This window comes from Arvicanthis niloticus, chromosome 24, assembly GCF_011762505.2.
Source record: "Arvicanthis niloticus isolate mArvNil1 chromosome 24, mArvNil1.pat.X, whole genome shotgun sequence".
NCBI classification, from domain to species: Eukaryota; Metazoa; Chordata; class Mammalia; order Rodentia; family Muridae; genus Arvicanthis; species Arvicanthis niloticus.
In genome coordinates this window covers 27,877,970-27,900,065 of record NC_133432.1, presented here as the reverse complement: position 1 = coordinate 27,900,065, position 22,096 = coordinate 27,877,970, and the positions used below count along the sequence as shown (strand labels likewise).

At 46.6% G+C, this 22,096-nt stretch overlaps 1 non-coding gene across 1 annotated transcript; it reads right to left on the bottom strand.

Moving 5' to 3' along the window:
- Positions 1 to 16,909: 16,909 nt before the first annotated feature.
- Positions 16,910 to 17,018, bottom strand: LOC143438275 (U6 spliceosomal RNA). The gene has a single exon (XR_013107220.1). It is a non-coding gene; the product is annotated as a U6 spliceosomal RNA (small nuclear RNA).
- Between the last annotated feature and the right edge of the window lie 5,078 nt (positions 17,019 to 22,096).

The window sequence follows — 22,096 nt, the reverse complement described above, 5'->3', positions numbered from 1 at the left end:
ATAATTCTACTCTAGGAGGATCTGACACACTCACATGTACATTCTCGTACATACACACATATACCATACATACACACATATACCATACATACACACATATACCATACATACACACATATACATGTGCACATATGTATGTACCCATACGTACCTACACATACGTAATTAAAAATAAAAAATAAAGCTTTAAAAATATTACATTTATTTAATTACTTATTTGCTTGTATGTTGAGGAACTTGTGTATGTCACAGGCCACACTGGTGTCACGGCACCCATGTCTCATATTTCAAGATGAATCATGGTGATATGGTTTCATTATGACCCATTGTGGGGTGTGTGTGTGTGTGTGTGTGTGTGTGGCTTCTTCATCCAGAAACACTGGCTATTCCAGGCTGCCCATCTTCTACAGTTATGTATCTGATAATTTTTTCACTTTATAGTTTTATCTTAATGAAGTTTTTTTATTATTTATTTAGTTTTGAGACTAGGTAACATGTAGCCCAGGCTTGTCTTGAAATTGCTATATGGTCAGGAATAGCTTTTAGTTTCTATCCTCCTGCCTCCACCTCCCTAGGAAGAGAATTACAGGAGAACATCACTAAGCCTGGCTTACGCACTGCTGGGGACTGAACCCACAGAGTCATACAGTCCAGACAAGTGTTCTGCCCACTGAACTTTGCCTAGAGCCCCACTTCCTGAGTTTTCTTTCTTTCTTTCTTTTTGATTGTTTCACAGTCTCGTGTAGTCTAGGCTAGCCTGGAATTCATTATATACTCAAACATGACTTTGAACTCCTCATCCCCTTGTTCTCAACTGCTACATTTCTGGGTTACAGATGGCCAACACAAAGCTCTTCTACTTACTTGTTTGTTTATATTTATTTTTTTGAGAAATTCTCATTGTATAACTTGAGACGATTTGGGGCTCATTATATAGCTGACACGGTCTCAAACTTGCGTGCTCCTGTATCTTTCTAGTAAATTAAAACTTAAAAAAAAAAAAAAAAGAAAGAAAGAAAGAAAGAAAGAAAGAAAAGACAAATCTCAATACTGAGCCCTGGCTGGCCCGGAACGCTCTATGTAGCCCAGGGTGGCCTTGAACTCACAGAGATCCACTTGCCACCATCTCATAGGTTCTTTATTTAAAATCACACATAACCATGCCCAGCTGTGTTCTACTGTAAGAGACTTTGTTCTCGTCTTTACTTCCTAGCCCTTGAACCAAGGGTCTCTCCCAGAGCCTATCGCTCAGCTGGCGGCCAGAAGTCCCAGCATTCCTCCTGTGTCTGCCCCTCTCAAGGAGGAAGGTATAGGCCACTCAGACATTCACCTGGCTTTTTACATGGATGCTGGAAATGCAGACTCAGCTCACCTTGTGCAGCAAGCATCCTTATCCGCGAGCCCTTGCCCGGCCCCTTGACTCTTTCGCCACTTCTAACCTCTGAGAGCCCTTTCTGTCCTCGCAGGCTTCTTTTCTGTGGCTCTTGATTCTAGCTTCAGGGAACAAGACTCTATTCTTATCTAATCCAGCAAGCAACAATATTACTTTTTAAAAAAGAGTTTCTTCTGGTTTTGCTCCTCCTTCCTCCAAGGTCACGTCTGTCTTTGTTGTTTTGGTTCCTGTCTGATTTGGGGAAAAAAAATCATCCAAAAGCTGATTTGACCTTCAGTTCTCTATTTATACATCAATACCCTTGCAGTAGGTGCTTCTTCCAGATAGGACGCCATCAATCATGGATGGGGTGTGGAGGAAGTTGTAGGAATCCTGGCTCCTAGAATTTAGAGCAAGTAGGTTCAGGGAGAGGACTACTGGAGGTCTCACTGGCCTTGTTAAATCCCCTTGGCCTTAGCTACGTTATGTTCTCTGGGCTGGAGTCAGCTTCATTTAACCTCTCCAGAAGGCCATCCGCAACCATTGGTAGGAACTTGGCCACCTTGTTTCTCACCTCATTCTCGGCAGGAGACTCTGTTTCTCATACTCTTTCATGTTGAGGATGGAGCTCAATGGTTTTGTGCTTGTTAGGCAGGGGCTCTACCACTGAGCCACGCCCCCAGCCCCTCCCTGGGGGGATTCTAGGCAGAGGCTCTACCACTGAGCCACGCCCCCAGCCCCTCCCTGGGGGATTCTAGGCAGGAGTTCTACCACTGAGCCACACCCCCAGCCCCTCCCTGGGGGATTCTAGGCAGGGGCTCTACCACTGAGCCACACCCCAGCCCCTCCCTGGGGGATTCTAGGCAGGGACTCTACCACTGAGCCACGCCCCCAGCCCCTCACTGGGGGATTCTAGGCAGGGGCTCTACCACTGAGCCTCGCCCCCAGCCCCTCACTGGGGGATTCTAGGCAGGGACTCTACCACTGAGCCACGCCCCCAGCCCCTCACTGGGGGATTCTAGGCAGGGGCTCTACCACTGAGCCACGCCCCCAGCCCCTCACTGGGGATTCTAGGCAACAGTGTTACCAAGGACCTACATTTTCAAGCCCCTCACTGGAGGATTCCAGGCCGAGGTTCAAGCACTGAGCCGCAAACCCCAGTCCCTTGTGGGTGGGTTCTGTATTGCTGTGGTGCACCGCCCCCCTCCAGCCCCCACTGCCTAGACTCTAGAATCCCTCAGTGAGGGGCTGGAGGCGTGGATGTGACTAAGAGGTAGATTCATTGCCTACATACAAAAGTCCCTAGCAACACACACACACACACACACACACACACACACACACACACACACTGTTCAGAAAGCCTGCCAGACTCTCCAAATGAAGCTAAGTACCTATTCTCTATGTACCTTCAGCGCTAGCGCCGAGTGTACATCCGCTCTCATTGTTTCTGTTATCTTTGCTGCTCTACAAATTACTTTGAAGCTTAGTGTTTGAAAATGACAGCTCTCCTTTACTGTCTCATGGTTCTGTGGGCTGGCGACACGGGGCATGACGGGATTGACTTGGCTCCGCTCCACAGCGTCTGGGGCCTCAGATGGAAGTCCTGAGGCTAGAGGGCTGAAGTCACCTGTGAGCTTGACTGATGTTGGCTGTTCAGCGATGACTCACTCGCTCACCTGGCAAGCATGTTAGGACTGGATGTTGGCAGCCTGCCTCTCTTCCCCTTGGGTGGCCCTCTCCCCAGGCTGTCTGAAAAATCCCCAGGATGTGGCAGCTGACTTTCCCCAGAATGGATGACAAGACAGTGTGGTAGAAGTGCCCATCTAGTCCCATTTGTGTGTATGTGTGCGCGCACGTGCATGTGTGTGTGTGCGCGTGCGCGTGTGCGTGTGAGTATAAGCCAGAGTTCAATGATAGGCATCTTTCTTGACAGCTTTCCACCTTATTTATTTATTTATTTATTTATTTATTTATTTATTTATTTTGTAAAAGTTTGTCAGCATGTAGGTGTGCCATGTGTGTGCAGTGCCCAGGGAGGTCAGAAGAGAGCATCAGATCCCTGAAACTGGAGTTGTGCACGTGAATCCAAACCCAGGTCTTCTGCTAGAGCCCCAAGTGCTCCTAACTACTGCTGAGCCAGCTCTCCAGCCGCCCATCATATTTACATTATTTATGTATTCTTCAGTAATTTCATACATAAATATGATGTATTTAGATGGTATCCACCTGCCACTTCCCCCCCCCCCCATCTTTTTGGACCCCTCTTTCTCCTCCAGACCTGCTCCTCTCATTCTCCTCCAGATCTGCCACTGCTACTAACAAGTCACTGAGTTCTCTGGTAAGGGTAGGTCCTACTGAACTTTCCCCCTTCACCATGGTTTTTGAGACAGACTGTGCCAGGCCCTCTTGCTTGCGAGTGTGATGTTCCCAGGACCTACAGTCACCTCTGAGACAATCGTCTGCACACCAGTGAGGAATTACCTAGTTTAGGTTAGCCTCTGGGCATGTCTGTGGGGATTATCTCTATTCAGTTAATTGGGCTGCAAAAGGCCTCCCATTGTGGGTAGTACCATTCCTTGGTCAGGAATCTTGCACTGCATAAAAAGGAGAAAGTGGGAGGTGGGGGTGGGGGGTGGTTCTCAACCTTATTAATGCTGCAATCTTCATTGCTGTGATGACCCCCCATACACCAAGAAGTTATTTTATTGCAACTTTACAACTGTAATTTAGCTAATGTTATGAGTAGTAATGTAACAACCTAATATGTAGGGCATCTCCTATGTGACCCCCAGGACCACTGGCTTAATGGCTAGAGGTGCTTATTGCAGCAGCCACAGAGGACCTGACTTTGATCCCACATGCACATCTTTAATTCCAGCACTTGGGAGGCAGAGATCTCTGTGAGTTCAAGGCCAGCCTGGTCTACAGAGCGAGTTGCATGTCAGCCAGGGCTGTACAGAAAAACTCTGTCTTGAGGAAAAACAAAAATAAAAGACAGAGCGAACTCCAACAAGTGTCCTCGGACCGTCATTTGTGCACTCTCCACATACAAAGTAAACTAAGTAAACAACTGTAATTAAACAATACGGTTTTATAGGAGACATTGAGCCCAGCACAGCATTCCTTGCTCATCTCTTCCTGACTGGAACCGTATTGGGACCGGCGGCTTCAAGCCTCTGCTGCCTTGGCTCCCAACGACAATGGACTATACCTCAAACTATGAGCCCAGATTAACGTTTGTACCCTATCACAGTGACAAGAAAAGAAACCGAGACACTCAGCAGGCCAAGCAAGCGCGAGAGGGACTCTCCAGTGCCCAGAACCACTTCCTTTATTACTTAACCTCTGAAGACGCACACTAACTGTCATTTTAATTACACACTGTTTGTTGGACTTGAGTCTCTAATTCTAAGATGAATTTGAGAACTGGTGAATTAAACTCTACCTTATGGGCTGGGGATATAGCTAGTGGGGTGCCTGCCTGGCATGCAAGAGACTTTGGGTTTCTCTTCTAGTGCCATATAAACTGAGTGTGCCTGTGATCCCAGCACTTGACAGGTGGACGTAGGAGGACCAGGAATTCCAGATTATCCTTGATTATGTAGGAAGTTCAAGGCCAACCTGGACTTAAGTAAGACCCTATCTCAAAAAAAAAAAAAAAAAAAAAGAAAAAAAGAAAAAAGAAACAAAACAACAACAACAAAAAAACCTATAGCTTTTGGATGGAGGTATATTGCATGCTTTGTGAACACATTTGACGATTACCATGCCATTAGCGTAACATCATACTGAGTTTCATGTGTTCCTACATCCCTGCTTCCTATTTTGCTAGAGCCTGCATAAGTCCATGCTCTGATACCGTGCTCAGTACCCTAAGGAGTGCATCTTAGGGTAGATACCTTAGCATTACTTAAATACAAGAACTCGATTGTGCTGACTCTGAGGTCATTAGGGGTGTGTGTGCATGTGTGTGAGTGTGTGTGTGGAAACACAAACACACACTCACACACATTTGTGTAGACCAAAGGAAATTGCCAGGTATCTTTCAGCTACACCCCACCTTATTTTTATTTTTATTTTTCTTTTTGACATAGGCTTTCACTCCGTAGCCCTTGCTGACATGGAAACCTCTAGGTAGACCAGGCTAGCCCTGAACTGAGAGATCTGCCTGCCTCTGCCTCCTGAGTGCTGAGATTAAAGGCATGTGCCACAACCAGTTGGCTCTACCTCATTTTGTGAGCCGGAGTCCATTAGTGAGCTAGGAACACACCAGTCCAGCTAGGCTGGCAGCCAACAGACCACAGATCTATCTTCACTTCCTCAGTGTTGGGCTTACAGGCACAGACTGCCATGCCAGGCTTTGTACATGGATGTTAGAGATCAAACTCAGGTCCATATGCTTACGTGGCAAGCACTTTATCGACTGAGCCATCTCCCCTTTCCCACACTGTGTTTTCCTTGGTTTCTGATGTCAGGCTTAAGAGAACTGGTGTGTTTCAAGCTGGTCTGCATTTCCTTGAAATGCCCTCAACATTCTCTCAGAAAATCCTTCCAGTGCGACTGAGGCATCTTGGAGTTTGGGGTAGGATGTTAGTATGGTGCTGCAGAGCTGAAACTTCAATGTACACATTCTCAGAGTGTAATCAGCCCAGCATGGCTGTGGTGGACAGTGTTGATTGCCAACTCTACAGGATTTACAATCCCATAGGACATCTGTGTAGGAGTCTCTTGATTAGGATAAAGGAGATGGGAAGACTCACTCCAAATGGGTGGCACCATTCCCTAGGCTGGGATCCTGGACTGAATAAACAGGAGAGGGCGAGCTGAGCATCAGCCTCCTTCTCTCTCTGCTTCCTGACTGTGGGTACAGCCGTCTCACGCTCCTGCCGTCCTGATAAACAACATCAAATTGGGAGCCAAACCAAACCCTTCTCCCTTAAGTTGCTTTTGTTAGGTATTCTCTTGAAGCAAAGAGGGATGTAACGAACACAACGGCTGAATCATGCTTATCATTACGGCAAAGCCTGGCAAGATAAGGCCACCTTTGGAAATTCCCACCTCCAATATTTCCAGCAACAGCTCAGGTACCACCTCCTTTTGATGGGGGTTAGGAACAGTTAGTGCCGGCAGGTATTTGGGCCTATAAGCACACCAGCCATCAACTGTGGAATAGATAAATTATACGTTTCCTATATACAGAGAGAGGAAATTTAAATATACAAATATACGTAAATAACAGATTTATGGAAGTGCAAATTCAGTGCAATGCAATTGTGGTTTTGTTACTGTTTTTTGTCAACACAACTATCTTTATGGGGATCATAAAAAATCTTCTTAATGTTAAAGATGCAGGGGCTGGAGAGATGGCTCAGTAGTTAAGAGCACTGGCTCCTCTTCCAGAGGACCTGAGTTCAATTCCCAGAACCCAAGGCTACCAGACACCCACTGACACACATGCAGACAAAACACTCATACATATAGGTAGATAGATAGATAGATAGATAGATAGATAGATAGATAGATAGATAAAATGTAAAAGTAAAACAGATCACCAGTCAGGTGGCTCAGCCCTTGGGGAAGTAGAGTCAGAAGGACCAGAAGCTCTGATGTCATCCTTGGCTACATATGGAGTCTGAGATAGAACTGGGTCTCAAGCAAACAAAAGGAACAACAGTAAGATAGAACTCTCAGCCAGGCAGTCGGGGCGCACACCTTTAACCCCAGCACCCAGGTAGAAGAGGCTGGCAGATCTCTGTGAGGTCCAGACCAGCCTGGACTACAGAGGGAGTTCCAGGACAGCCAGGGCTACACAGAGAAACCCTGTCTTAAAAACAATAACAACAAGAAAAAGATAGAGATCTCTAAATTAGTGCCCAGGTGTACTATTACATACACAAAATCTAAATAATTCTAGACTGCCTATACAATATTAAACAACTGGAAATTGTTGTTGGAAATTGAAAATTTTCCAAGATAAATTAACAGATAAAAACAGTGAACTGCAAGAGCTGTTTGGCTAAAAGCTATGCATTTGCTTATGTTCATTCATGAAAAATCTCATGACTTATCTTTCCGTGGAGTAAGGAGTAGGAGTAAGACATAAGAAAGCAGCCATCTGTAGATTGAAATTGTAAGGAGTAAGGAGAGGGCTCTTCCACAATGCAGGCTTAACAATTTTTGGATTTTGAATCATAAGTCTATTTTGCTCATTTTAAAAACCAAAGGAAATTCTTGATGTTTAATATAGATATATTAATATACATATACATTATACATATACACATACACATATATATACCTTATTTTGCAGGCCTGGAAAGTAAGAAACTAAACACTAAGAATGAAGGATATGGCTCAGTGGTAGCGCCCCTGCCTAGAATCCCCCAGGGAGGGGCTGGGGGCGTGGCTCAGTGGTAGAGTCCCTGCCTAGAGTCTTCCAGGGAGGGGCTGGGGGTGTGGTTCAGTGGTAGAGCATCTGCCTAGAATCCCCCAGGGAGGGGCTGGGGGGCGTGGCTCAGTGGTAGAGCCCCTGCCTAGAATCCCCCAGGGAGGGGCTGGGGGCGTGGCTCAGTGGTAGAGCCCCTGCCTAGGATCCCCCAGGGAGGGGCTGGGGGCGTGGCTCAGTGGTAGAGCCCCTGCCTAGAATCCCCCAGTGAGGGGGTTAGAAGTGTTTCTCCATGGCAGAAAGCTTCCTTAGTATGCACAAGGTTCCACAATATCACCAATAAAAATAAAGTAAGTGAATATTTGGTTTTTTTAAATATTTATTTTGTGTGCATTAGTGTTTTGCCCGTGTATATTTGTTTATTTTTGTTTGCCACATGTGTCCCTGGTGTCCATGGAGGCTGGAAGAAGGTGTTGAATCCTGTAGAACTGGTGTTACAGACAATTGTGAGCCACCACTTGGGTGCTAAGAATGGAACACTCATCCTCTGCAAGGGCAACACGTACTTTTAAACAATAGGGGCCAACTTTTTAGCCTCTAATTTTATTGTTTTAAAAATATTATAATACTTTCTATTTACCTAGTATGTCTGTATGTGCAGGAGTGGGAGTCCACCATGGCATCCATGTGGAGGTCAAAAGACAACTTGTAGGAGTCTCTCCTTCCACCACCTAGGTCCTAAGATCCACACTCAGGTCAGTAGGCTAGGTGGCAAGCACCCTTGTGTCCTTTGAGAGCTTCATATGTGTGTGTAATACATTTGGTCATTGAGTAGTTTTGGTTATTCTTCACTGCATTTTGGAATTATTTCAAAATCACTGGCTCAGTCCATACGGCTTTTCTGCTCTGGCTTCTTCCAGCTTACCTCTACCTTCTCCCTCCTGAACCACGATTCAGGGCTGCTGGCATCCCATCACTCCCTCGTGGGCCCAGTTCCTCCTGCGTCCGTGGCATTGCTCATATTGCCTGAAACACCCTTCACCTCCCAACCTGCTCACTCATGCAGTTTCTTGAAAAGATTTCTCGCCACCAGGGCAGGCAGGAGGGTTTCGTGGGCAAAAGTCCTTGCTGCCAAGTCAGACTACCTGAGTTCAATCCCTACTACCCACATGCTAAAAGAAAACTACTGCAGTATTCTCTGGCTGTGTCACGGTGGTGAATGCCTTTGATCCCAGCACTCGGGAGGCAGAGACAGATGGATTCTGAGTTCAAGGCCAGCCTGGTCTTACAGAGCAAGTTCCAGAACAGCCAGGGCTACACAGAGAACCCCTTTTTTGGACAAAAAAATAAAAGTTGATTCACATCTAGACAGGAAGCTGAAATCGACAGTTTCCCCATAGAACCTAAGCCCTCAGAGAGGGAAGTCAACGTTAATGTGGAATTTTCTCTCAACCAACTAGGCTGTCTCTACCCAGCTCCCTTCCCCTCCTGGGACACTGTGCACACACCAACCAGTGTTATCACACTGCCAAGACAGAACCCAATTGTCTCCTTTATCTCTGCAGTCAGGCCCTGTCTGCCAAGACTAGGGAGTAGGCTTTACGTTTTAAGAGTTACATGGAGATGGAGGGATTAGAATGGGGACTTGGTGAATGAAGATAATTTTAACTGCCGTTGTGGATGAAAAGGCTCGTGAACATGCTAATGCCCAGCGACAGGGAGCAAAGGAGGATGGGAAATGTTAAAGACCCGTCTCCTGCCGCTACAGTGAAGAACACATAAGCACATATGCAACAGGGAAAGAGCTGTGGGAGACAAGCTGTTCAGTTTCTTAGATGGGTCTGTTGTTAGTTAACCTCATGTAACCTCAAGTAGTCTTGAAATTGCTATGTAACCTTCTTTCTCCCTTTTTTCCTCCTCCTCCTCCTTCTTCCCCTCTCTCTCTCTCTCTCTCTCTCTCTCTCTGACTTGAACCGAGAACAGGCAAGTGAAGTGCTCTACCACTGAGCCATACTCCCAACCCCCTCACTGGGGAGCTTGCTGGAAGAAGTAAGTCCTTGTGGGATCTCTTATCCATGGCTTCTTTCTGTTCTGTTCATTCTGGAAAACAGGGGCTGGAGAGACTGCAAGCAGTTAAGAGCCCATACTGTTCTTCTACGAGGCTGTAGTTCCGTTCTCAGCACCCACATCCTGCCGTTCACAGCTGTCAGCAAATTCAACTCCAGGGGACCTGACACCTGCATGCCCGTGCACAAGGCCACCCACAGATGGATGTGTGCATGTCGTATTCTTTGATGAGTTTAATTTCATATGTGTAGGTATGTCAGAATGTAGGCATGCACGTATGAGGTACGCACAGAGGTGCTGGAGTTACAGGTGGTTCCGAGTCATCAGACATGGGCACTGGGAACTGAACTCTGGTCCTCTGGGACAGCACCCATCTCTCCAGCCCCCATAATATTTTTTTTTTTAAGGGAAAAGCATTCTTAGCCATATGTTCTAGCTGTTTGGAGGCTCTATCCAAGTTATGTAGGAAAAACTGACACGAACTGAGCCCTCTGAAACCACAAATCACAATTAATTTTTTCTCTTTTAACTGTTCTCTCAAGCATTTTGTCAGAGCAAAGGAACAGTACAGCACAGTACAACCAGGTTGAAAACCACCATCATGTACACACACACACACACACACACACACACACACACACACACACACCCCACAGAGCCCTGCCTGCCTCTGCCTCCTGAGTGCTGGGATTAAAGGTGTGCATCACCACCACCTTGTTTAAACTCCTTGTCATTCTTTTAGGTTTTTGCTTTGGGAATTTGTTTTATCTTGATTCGTGTATGTGGTGTGTGTGTGTGTGTGTGTGTGTGTGTGTGTGTGTGTGTGTGTATGCGTGTGTTGTGGGTATGTGTCTTGTGAGCATGTGAGTTTATGCCCATGCATACGCACGTGTGTGCAGCCGTGTGTGCAGCCGTGTGTGCATGTGTTCATGTGCACATGGATGCCAAATCTATCTGATGCTAGTTTGGCAGGCACTTTTCCCACTGAGCCAGTTCTCCAGCTTCCTTATTATTCTGTTAGAATATCTTTCAAACAGCAGCTAGCAACATGGCCCAGTGGGTAAAAGTGCCTGTTGCCAAACCTGGTGACCTGGGTTTGATTCCTGGCATCCACATGGTAGGAGGAGAGAACTCACTCCTGACAGTGGTCCTCTGATATCCACTTGTACACAATGGCATATGTATTCACATGTAAACACACACACACACACACACACACAAATAAATGTGATTTAAAAAATACCTTTTAAACCGGACTGTGGCAGTGTAGGCTTTTAATCCCAGCACTCAAGAGGCAGAGGCAGGCAGATCTCTGTGAGTTTGAAGCCAACCTGATCTATATAGTGAGTTTCAGGACAGCCAGGGCTACTCAAAGAAACCCTGACTCAAAACACAAACAAACAAACAAAAGAGATTCAATTGGATGAACATTTTTCAGAGGTTGAGTGATTTGCATTAAGAGCAGTTTGAGCTGGTGAGCTGGCTCGGTGGGTGAAAATGCTTCCTGCTAAGCCTGACGACCTGTGTACAATCAGCAGAGCCTACATGGTGCAGGGAGAGCACTGACTCCTACAAGTTGACCTCTGACCTCTATGCATGCGCCACAGCTCTCTTCCCCACCCCCATTAATAAAAATACATTGTTTAACAAAGTGAACACATTTGCAGTAAGACTGTAGCTCAGTTCATAGAGGGTTTGCCTAACTTGGTTCAGTTCCTGCTACTACACAAGCCAGGCATTGTGGGATGTTTCTAGAACTTTCTATGAAGTCAAGGGTGAACATGAACACAGATCTTCTTGCCCCTACCTCGTAAGTGCTGGTCTATGCTACCTTGCTTACTATCCCTGGCTCATCATTGCTTTGTTTCTGTGCTAACATACAGAGTATACAATCTTTGTGTCTCTCCAAATACATTGTATCTCTGCTAAATGTTTCATGATAAAAATCAAGAGCCTGTTAGTTGTCAAAGCACAGCTTTTGTTAAGCTCACAAATTCACAACTCTGAAGTTCAAACATAAGGTCTTGGTTATCAAAGACAGAAATTCTGTAGCAGCCTCTTGAGGGGCAGGCCATACCCTGGTCTCCTCAGAACAATTTCTGCTGCATTCATGGTTAACCAAGCAAACACGGTGAGCAGTCACCAAACAAGTCACAGGATTTGGACGTACCAGGAAATCAAGGGTAGTTATCTATGAAGCATGCAAGCAAGAAAAAAACGGAATTATGGCAAAAGTTTCGGGGACGGGGGGTTGTGCTCATGAGAGTGTGCATGCCCATGTGTGTTTGTCCTTGGAGGCCAGAAGAGGACATCATTAGCTCCCACCCCATCCAACCCTTCCCCTGTCATTGGAGTTATAGACAGTTACCAACCCCCTGACAGAAGTGCTAGGTATTAAACTCAGATCCTCTGAGAGAGCAACAAGTGCCCCTAACCACTGAGCATTCTTGCCAGCTCCTACTTTTTAACAATAAAAAGGAGGGGTGTTTGCATATAAATGACAATCTCATGAATTTCTTGCCTCCCACCTTCTTTTTTTTTTTTTTTTAAGATCTTATTTATTTATTTTACATATATGAGTACACTGTAGTTGTCTTCAGGCAAGCCAGAAGACAAGCGTCAGATCTAATTGCAGATGGTTGTGAGCCACCATGTGGTTGCTGGGAATTGAACTCAGGACTTCCGGAAGAGCAGTCAGTGCTCTTAACCACTGAGCCATCTCTGCAGCCCGCCTCCCACCTTCTTTGAGACATGACCTCTTCACTCTTTCTTCCTACTCCATATGCTAAGCTACCTGGCCTATGGCCTTCTGGGTAATTTCATGTCTCCAACTTCCATCTCCCCACAGAAGTCCTGGGCCAAGCTCTCTGTGGGTTCTGAGGGATCAGATTCAGGTCCTCTCTGTACCGAAGCGCTTTACCAGCTGAGCCAACTACCAGTGCCCCATGTTTCCCTGACACCACTCCAACTCTTTCTATTCTCTCTCTGCACTTAGCGTAAGTTACTTTGGTTCTCTGCATCATCCTTTGTGGACTTTTTTTGGCAGGACCGTGTGAGTTTCTTTGCCCAGCTGCTGCTGAAGAACTTGATAGCTCCTGGAACCTCTCAGGTAAATAAATATTAAGATTGAAGGACAAAGGAATTAATCCGTCACCAGTGACCTGCTTGCAGCTGCCGCTCCCCACCCACACCCTCTGACAGCAGGTTCTTATTTAGGACACAGAAAATTTTAGCAACGGCTCAAGACTAATTTATTATGCTCTCTGTTGGAGGAAAAAGAGGAAGTTACCTAAGCCAGTGGCAGGAAGGATGATGGTTAACCCATACCAAATATCTTTAAATTGTTTATTTATATATTTGTCTGTGGTGTGTGTGTGTGTGTGCATGTGTGTGTGTGCGTACACATACATCATAATGCTTGTGTGGAGGTCAGAGGACAGACAACTTGTAGGAGTCAGATCCCTCCGTCCACAACTGTGGATTCAGGGGCTTGAACTCAGGTCCTCAATCTTGTGTGCAAGGACCTTTACTCCCTGGGCAATCTGCAGACTCTCATATGAAATCGCCGATGTGACTCTGGGAAAGTAGAGAAATGGGTGGTTAGACCCAACAGGAGGAAGACGCTATGAACAGAACACATAGAGCCTCCCATGGCTGGGGCTGTGTTGAGGGCAGGTTGATATTCAGCAGGTTGGTATACCTTCAGGGTCCACCCTGCAGTGTTGCTGCAACACTGAAAAGCTCATGACCATTGGTAAGGGCTGGCCAGGGATGTAGCTTAGGTGCTAGAGTGCTTGCCTGGCATGCCGGAAGCTCTGGGCTCCATCACTAACTGGCATGGTGGCACATGTCAATCATCCCAGCACTGGGAGATAGAGGAAGGAAAATCAAGGACTCAATGTCATCTTCCACTCCGCAGTGAGTTTGAAGCCAACCTGTTCTATATGAGTCTAACACACACAGACACACACATGCACGATCAGACCGCAACCTTAGTAACAACTAAAGACCTATTCTCTACTGGGTGACAGTGGCGGAGGCACATAGATCTTTGTGAGTTCAAGGCCAGTCTAGTCTACAGAGTGAGTTCCGGGACTGCCAGAGATACACAGAGAAACCTTGTCTTGAAGAGGAAAAAGAGTTACACCCAACATAGTGGTAGACTGTGAATGTGACTTAGTGCTAAAGCAAGTAAGTGTTCAAGTTAGGATGGTGGCCATGTAGAAGCCAGCTGCTAAATATTTTGAATACCATCCCTAGTCGGGGTCATGAAAAAGCAAAATCCGAGTAAGTGTGATAAAGGGCTTGCGGAAAATGATCTAACACCGAGCCGAGGCTTTGGCTTTTGCTTAGCGTATTGGCAGGAATTATACACTCAGGCGGACCAGTGTTCCGCTTGATTTGTGCAGCAAAATAATGCTTTAGTTTAAAGAACAAAGGCCTAACTCAAACCAGTGCACTGTGTGCAGGTATGAGCTCTCTGGCCACAACCATTCTGGAGTCAGATTACCCCACCCTACCCCAGAGAGAAGAAGGGTAGGAGCTTTGGAGGAAGCCGGCTGCAATGTCATTCAGGTCTCCCTAGGAGTTGGTACCAAGGATTGACAGACTTTAAAAAGTACCAGAGTAGCTGGGCATGGTGGCTCATAAATTTAACCCTTAGAATCCTAAGAATTTGGGAGGAAGAGGTAGGTGGATCTTGGTGAGTTCAAGGCCAGCCTGTTCTATACACTGAGTTCCAGAGTTCCAGGACATCCAGAGCTGTGTAGAAAAGCCCTGTCTTAAAACAACCACAAAAAGAAGCAGAGACATGGGGACATGGATTCATGGATAAATCACTTGCCTCACAAGCCTGAGGGCCTGAGTTCGGTTCCTCAGAGTCTACGTCCTGAGGACTGGGATCACAGTTGAGCAGGTTGTGCCCCTTTGGCTGCCATAGCCTTGGTGACTATTCTCAAATATCCACAGTTTAGATACTTTCTGCCTCCAGGAATAAATCCCCAATCTTATTTGGGAAAGAACAGTGTGTTACCTACCTGTGGAAGGAGAAGGAGAACGAGAAGAAGACAACGAAGATGAAGAAAAGGAGGAGGAGAATCAGAAGAAGAATCAGAAAAAGAAGAATCAGAAAAAAGAGGAGAAGAGGAGAAGAAGAGGAAGAAGATGAGGAGGTGGAGGGAGGAGGAGAATCAGAAGAGGAGGAGGTGAGGATCCAGGTATGGAAGTACACATTTGTAACCCTGGCCCGCACAAGGTGGAGGCCGGAGGATCAAGAGTTCAAAGTCATCTTCAGCTACAAACAAAGTTGGAGACCAATCGAGACCCTCTCTCAGAAAAGAAGGAAAAAGAAGAAAGCACAAGGAAGGGAGGGGAGAGAGAGAGAAAGAGAAGAGGGAAGGATAGGAAAGTCAAGAGAATTCAGGGTCGGCCAGGCGGTGGTGGCGCACGCCTTTAATCCCAGCACTTGGGAGGCAGAGGCAGGTGGATTTCTGAGTTCGAGGCCAGCCTGGTCTACAGAGTGAGTTCCAGGACAGCCAGGACTATACAGAGAAACCCTGTCTCTAAAACCGAGAGAGAGAGAGAGAGAGAGAGAGAGAGAGAGAGAGAGAGAGAGAGAGAGAGAGAGAGAGAGAGAGAGAGAGAGAATAGTATTGATATGAGCAATCACATTCGTATATTTATTAGAGGGGCTGTTGTCAGCTCTTCTGGATATACAGTTAAAGAGAGGAACTGAGTCATATCTCATAATTCTATATGTGAGAATATACAAGGATGCCTGCTTCTCTAGATCCACAATGTCAATTGATATCTTCTCCCCTTTCTTTCTTTTATTCGTTTTATTTTATTTTATTTTATTTTTCAGATGGGATCTCATGTAGCCCAGGCTGGCCTCAAAATCCCTCTGTAGCTGAGGACAACCTTGAACTTCAGATCCTCCTGCCTCTACTTCCTAACTGCTGAGATTACAAGCCTGCACTGCCATACTTAGTTAACCCTCTCAGTATATTTTGTTTTGTAGATACTTTCTATTAGGAATTCATAACAGTTTCTTGTGTCTAATATGTTTTGAAGACTATCCATTCTACTTTTATCTTAGACAATGTTTCATTCGTAGAAGTTAGATCTCAGCCTTTCCTCTCTCTCTCTCTCTCTCTCTCTCTCTCTCTCTCTCTCTCTCTCTCTCTCTCTCTCAGACAACGTCTCATGAGCATAACTTTGAGCTACTGACCCTCTTACCTCCACCTCTGGGATGCTGGGATTACCAGCATGCACCACAGCATCTGTTGTATGTGGTGATGAAAATCACCAAGCAACCCAGGCTTCCTGCGTGCTAGACACGGACTCAATCAACTGAAGTCCAGCTCTTGCTGTGAGTGGTTCTTCTCAGAGCTTGCTGTTATGCTTTGTCAGTGGAAGCCGAGTCACCTTCGGTCTGGAGCTAATTTGGCTGTACCGCAGCCTGTGTCTGTAGGAGTCTGCATTCTGGCTGTTAGGGATCCAAGCTATTCCCAGCCATGACTTTCCATAGCTCATTATCTGGACTTCAGTTTCTGTATAACACATGCACTGATAAGGACTCAGCTGACCATCGAAGCAAGAGAAGTTAACTACGAGGCTAACTTCTCTCTTCTCTAGTCTCTTCCTTCTCCTCTTCTCTCTTCCTTGTCCCCTTCCTCTTCTGGTTCCTGTTCCCTTCTCTACTTTCTTGCTCTCTTCTCTTCACCCCGTCGCCTCTTTTTTTCATCTATCTATCTATCTATCTATCTATCTATCTATCTATCTATCTATCTATCTATCATCTATCCATGTCTGTCTATCTATTCATCCATCCATCCACCCATTCATCTTTCCTTTCTCTCTTTCTCCTTCTCCCCCTTTTCTTTCTCACCTCCATCTATTTCTCCCTCCCTTTTCCTTCCTCCCAAGTTTCTGTTTCCCCCTTCTCCTTCTCTTCTGCCTACACTTTGCTCTGTAAACATCAAGTGTCTCAGCCTCCCTCTTGGGACCCAGGTGGGGCCCATACAGAATCTGTGGCTCCTTGGCTGTACTGCAGATTGGAAACTGTCTACAGGCAGTAAGTTATAACAATGGTAAAGTTGATGTCATTCCTCAATCTTTTCTTGCGCAGGGGCCATGCAAATCTTCTCCGTATCATTCCAATTTTAGTATATGTGCTGCCGAAGTGAGCACTCCTCAATCTTAAAAATCTTGTTTCTAGTTAGGTGTGGTGGCTCAGGCCTCTGCTTGAAGCATCTACGAAGCCAAGGCAGAACCAGCTGGAGTTCAAAGCCAACCGAAGATGCATAGTAAGCTTCAGGCCAGCCTGAGCTGCACAGCAAAAGACCTTGTCTCAAAAAGAAACAATCCGGTCTGGGTGTAGTGGTGCATGCCTTTAAACCCAGCACTCGAGGAATAGGTAGGCAGATTTCTGTGAGTTCTAGACCAGCCTGATCTTCATAACACGTTTCTGGACTATATAGAGAGACTCCATCTCATTAAACAAATAAACAAACAAACAAGTTTAAATAATTTAATTATATAAATGGTAGAGTGCATCTGTATCCAACATGGCTCAAGGGTATGGTCCTCCCTAAGGCAGTGACACACAGGAAGCTGGGATCGGGTGATCCGGGATCTCTGCTGGAGAGACCTCAGCACCAATGGCGGTTAGCGTGTTTATTACATAGAGTTGAATGGACAGGCAGGGTTACTGTGCTCAAATAGACAAGGAGTAGTGTTTATGGTATACAGCTCAGTCAAGGAGGCAGGGTTAGCTAGCCTTAGATGGGACAGTCTCTGAAGGGGAGCAGTCTTCAGGCCATAAACCTCAGCAGGGAGAAAGCCATGGTGGATATCTTCTGCACACACTGTCAACATTCACGCTTGGTCCTCTGAGGACTGCTTTGTCATCTCTCTGAGCCTGGGGCTATGGGGTCCTTGACATGGACACAGAACTAGCATGGATTTACTCCAGACCTCACTCACCCAAGGCTTCCTCTGCTCCCCATAGATGACAATTCCCCACAGCTGCATACATGGGCTCTGCCTTCTGTTAACCTTTCACACTATGTACTATAGCCTCTTCCAAGATGACATAGAGCTAAGGCAGGAGGATTACATATAGCTTGGCCGGTCGCAGAGTGGTTGGAATCTTAGTTGATGAACAAATTACTCTCTGTACTCACTCTTAAGAGGGACATCAGCAGGCCTGATCTTGTTGATGGTGTCCTGCAGGTAGTCACTGAGATGCTAGTGGCTATTACGCTCATTGCTGGGATTCCTGATGGTGGTCCAGCCAGGACTCTGTCTCTAATCACGAACCATGCTTCTAGGTGAAAGGAGACATGAGCGGGAGAGATAGCTCACTCAGTAAGGCACTGAAGGTACAGCATGGGGACCTAAATTCCATCCCCACCCCAGCCAGGTGTGGTGACAGAAGTTTGTAATCCCAGCCCTGGGTCACAGAGACAGGGGGATGGATCCCTGGGGCTCACTGCCAGTTAGCCTAGCTTCATCGATGATCTCTGGGACAGTGGAAGACTCTATCTCAAAAAGCAAGGTGCCCAGACAACTCCTGAGGTTGACTTCCAGATGAACACATACACATGTACACAAATGTCTGTGCACACACACATACACGCACACAAGCAAAGAAGCAAAAGGACAGTTGGCTAGGCAAGGGCTGTTATCATATTTCCTATGCACCAGAAGCAGCTGGCCAAATAATGACAATGAAATGGTCCCTGAAAACTGATCTAGTGGTATCCAGGAGACGACACCTGGGAGGCTGGACCCTCTCTTGCTGATGGGAATATGTGATCCAGTGGCTGACATGAAGTGTCAAGTCTTTTTTAGCCAAGACAGAAATTAAATAGAAGAGGTCTGGGAAGCTCTCACCATCACTACTCGTGTGTGTGTGTGTGTGTGTGTGTGTAGGCTTCAAGAGCCATCCGCTGGTTTTTTTAAGCTTTTTTTTTTAGATGTATTTATTTTATTCTACATGTATGGGTGTTTTGACTGCACATATGTCTGTGTACACCACATGCATGCCAGGGCCCTCAGACGGAAGGCTTTAGATCCCCAGGGTCAGATGGTTGTAAACCACCATGTGGGTACTGGGGATCAGACTTAGGTCTACTGCAAGAGCAACTAGTATTCTTAACCACCAAGCCATCTCTTCGGCCCCTTGATTTTTCTTTCTTATTATTAACCACCTTGCTTTTCTGTTTATTTGCTTTTGGTGGTGGTGGGAGGGGGAGGGGAAACAGGGTATCTCTACGTAGTCCTGGCTGTCCTGGAGCTTGCTATGTTGACCAGGGTGCCCTGAAACTCACAGAGGTCTACCTGCCTCTGCTCCCCATGTACTGGGATTAAATGTGTGTGCCATCATTACAAGCTCTTCCCCACCTTGTTTTCTGGGGCAAGGTTCCTCATTTGAATCTGGGGTTCCCTGATTAAGCAGGCTAGGCTGGCTGGTAAGCCCCAGGGATGCACCTGGCTCCTTCCCAGGAATGGGATTACCAGCACGTAGCCTTTTCACATGGATTTTCGGGATCAAGTTCAGGTCTTCATGTTTGCATGGCGAGCCCTTAACTGACTGAGCTACCAACCTAGGCTATCACTACTGTTTCCTCCACCCCAGTTACTGGTGTGTGTGTGAGAGAGGTGGGGGGACACGTGAGCCAGTGTCCTGAAGATAGAAGTCATTGATCCTTTGGAGTTGGAGTAACAATGGCTGAGAGTCACCCAGTGTGGGTACTGGCAGTTAAACGTGCCTCCTCTGGGGCGCAGCAAGGGTTCCTGATTGCTGAGATGCCTCTCCAGCTCCCACTGGGATACCCTTTGAAAACACCATTTGCTTTCCACCTCCTCCCCCCCAATCGCTTGGGTTCTGTAGACTTATCTCCCCAAGGGCGAAGGGCTTTTACCAGGAAAGCCACTAAGGCCTCCACCAGGCCACTAGAGCAATAGCAGAAAAGGGTGTCCCCAGGCTGTCTGTGCTCTTGCTGATTATGTGGGGGGAAATAGAGTTGTCACTCCCTGATATGGCCTGGGTGGAGTAGAGACAGGATGAGGAAGCACCCTCTGGTTGCTCTTGCAGACCACACCCTGCAGCAAAAGACGGACTGAAAGCTATCGGAGTCCAATGGTCATCCCAATCCCAGTTCATTTATTTTGCTATTGGTGGTGAAGAAATAACCCCCTGACTAAAGAAAAACTGTGCAAAAATCAGGACATAGGGAAACGCTGGACACTGAACTCTGGAAATATACAAGAGGCTTTTTTTTTTTTCTTGAGACAGGATTTCACTGTGTAAACCCCTTAGAACTTACTACATAGACCAGGCTGGCCTAGAAGTCACAGAGATCCACCTGCTTGGAATTCAAGGCATGTGCAATCATAGCATGTTTTTAATGAACTACAATGGCTCCCCTGCATGTGTGCATGGGGACTTGGCATCACCTTTGTTCAGGGGTGAAGTGCATTTGTGGCTTGGAATAATAGAGTTCACTGTTGGCTCTCACAACCAGACTTTCTTCCTGGATGTTTGCATGGATGTATATATTTTGCCATCCTGGGGAATCAAATATTGTTTCTACCCACTGATCCAGCATCCCACTATGGAAGATACCATACACACAGCCTGCTTTAGTGTGTGTGTGTGTGTGTGTGTGTGTGTGTGTGTGTGTGTATTTAGAAACCAGAGGTCAACACCAGGAATCTTCCCCAAACATTTCAACTTTATTTTTTTTTCTGAGCAAGTATCTCTCAGTGGCCTGGAGGTCACTAAGTTGGCTAGACTGGCTGGCCATCAAGCCCCAGGGTATCCTCCTGTCTCTGCCTCCCCAGCTCTAGGATTCCTGGTGCACACTGGCTTTGACATGGGTCCTGGGGATCAAACTCAGGTCCTCAAGTTTGCATGTCAAGCACTTCACTGATAGACCATCTCCCCAGCACTGGGCATTCCAGTCTCCATGGACATGTAACAACTAAGCAGCCTCATCTAGTCCGTGGGCTCCTGTGTACTGACTAGTAAACCCGTCTCTCTCATCAGCCCACAGCCCACTGACATGTCTGAAACCAAACTCCCAATTTACGGTTGTCGGCATCCCTAAACCTGCTCACTTTCAGCCTTTCCTTTTTTCAGGCAGCGACTGAGGATGACTTTGAACTACAGATACTCCTACCGCCACTCCCCAAATGCTGGGATTACTGGCCTGAGCAATATGCAGTGTATCTGAGTTGTATGCAGTGCTGGGGGAATCGAACCTCAAGCTTAGTGCATGCAAGGCACTCTACCGGCTGAGATGCATCCCTGGCCACAGGTCGGAGTTTATAAAATCAAAAGACTCAGATTCAAATTCTGACTGAGCCACAAACCAGTTCTATGATCCACTTCAACATGTTTTCTTGAATATTTACATACATTTATTTGTGTGCTTGTGGGTGCACTGTGTGTGTGTGTGTGTGTACACTCATAGAAATCAGAAGACAGCTTATAGGAGTCAGTTTTCTTACAGGAGTGGGATCCAGGGAACCAGCTAGGGTTGGGAAGGTTGGTGGCAAACGCCCTTCATCCCTAAAGCAATTTTTCTGCATCCCATCTCAGGTCTTTAACTTGACTCTAGAGTGAGGTCTCTTCCTAAGACTTGGATAAATAAAATATCCTTTTGTTGTTGTTGTTGTTGTTGTTTTGAGACAGGATTTCTCTGTGTAGCCCTGGCTGTCCTAGTACTCACTCTGTAGACCAGGCTGGCCTCGAACTCAAAAATCTACCTGCCTCTGCCTCCCAAGTGCTGGGATTAAAGGCATGCGCCACCACTGCCCGGCTTATAAAATGTCTTTTATAAAGCATTCTCCTTCTCTAGCTTTCCCTTTCTTCTCCAGTCCCTCCTAGGGCAATTTCTTTCTGATTTTCTTGTCTCCTGGTTCAGCCTGAAACAAGTCTTTGAAATTTGGCGGGAATTAGCATCAAGCTGGAGGATGAGCAATACGCACGCGCCGAACACCTCCTTTCTCTCGCACGCTAATTTTGCAACCTTAATAACCAATCAGAGTCAGCATAGGAGTCCGGTGGCGAGAGGGGGCGGGGACAAGGAGGAGGGCACGCACTGTACTTGCACGGTGGGGGTCTTTGTGAACCAATGGAACAGGCAGGAGGCCGGGTGGCAGTGGGGCGTGGCTCTGAAGGCTCCAGCAACCGGAGGCCGTCCCGAATCGACCCAATCAGAGCGAGGAGGTGGGGGGAGACTAGCCAATCAGCGTGC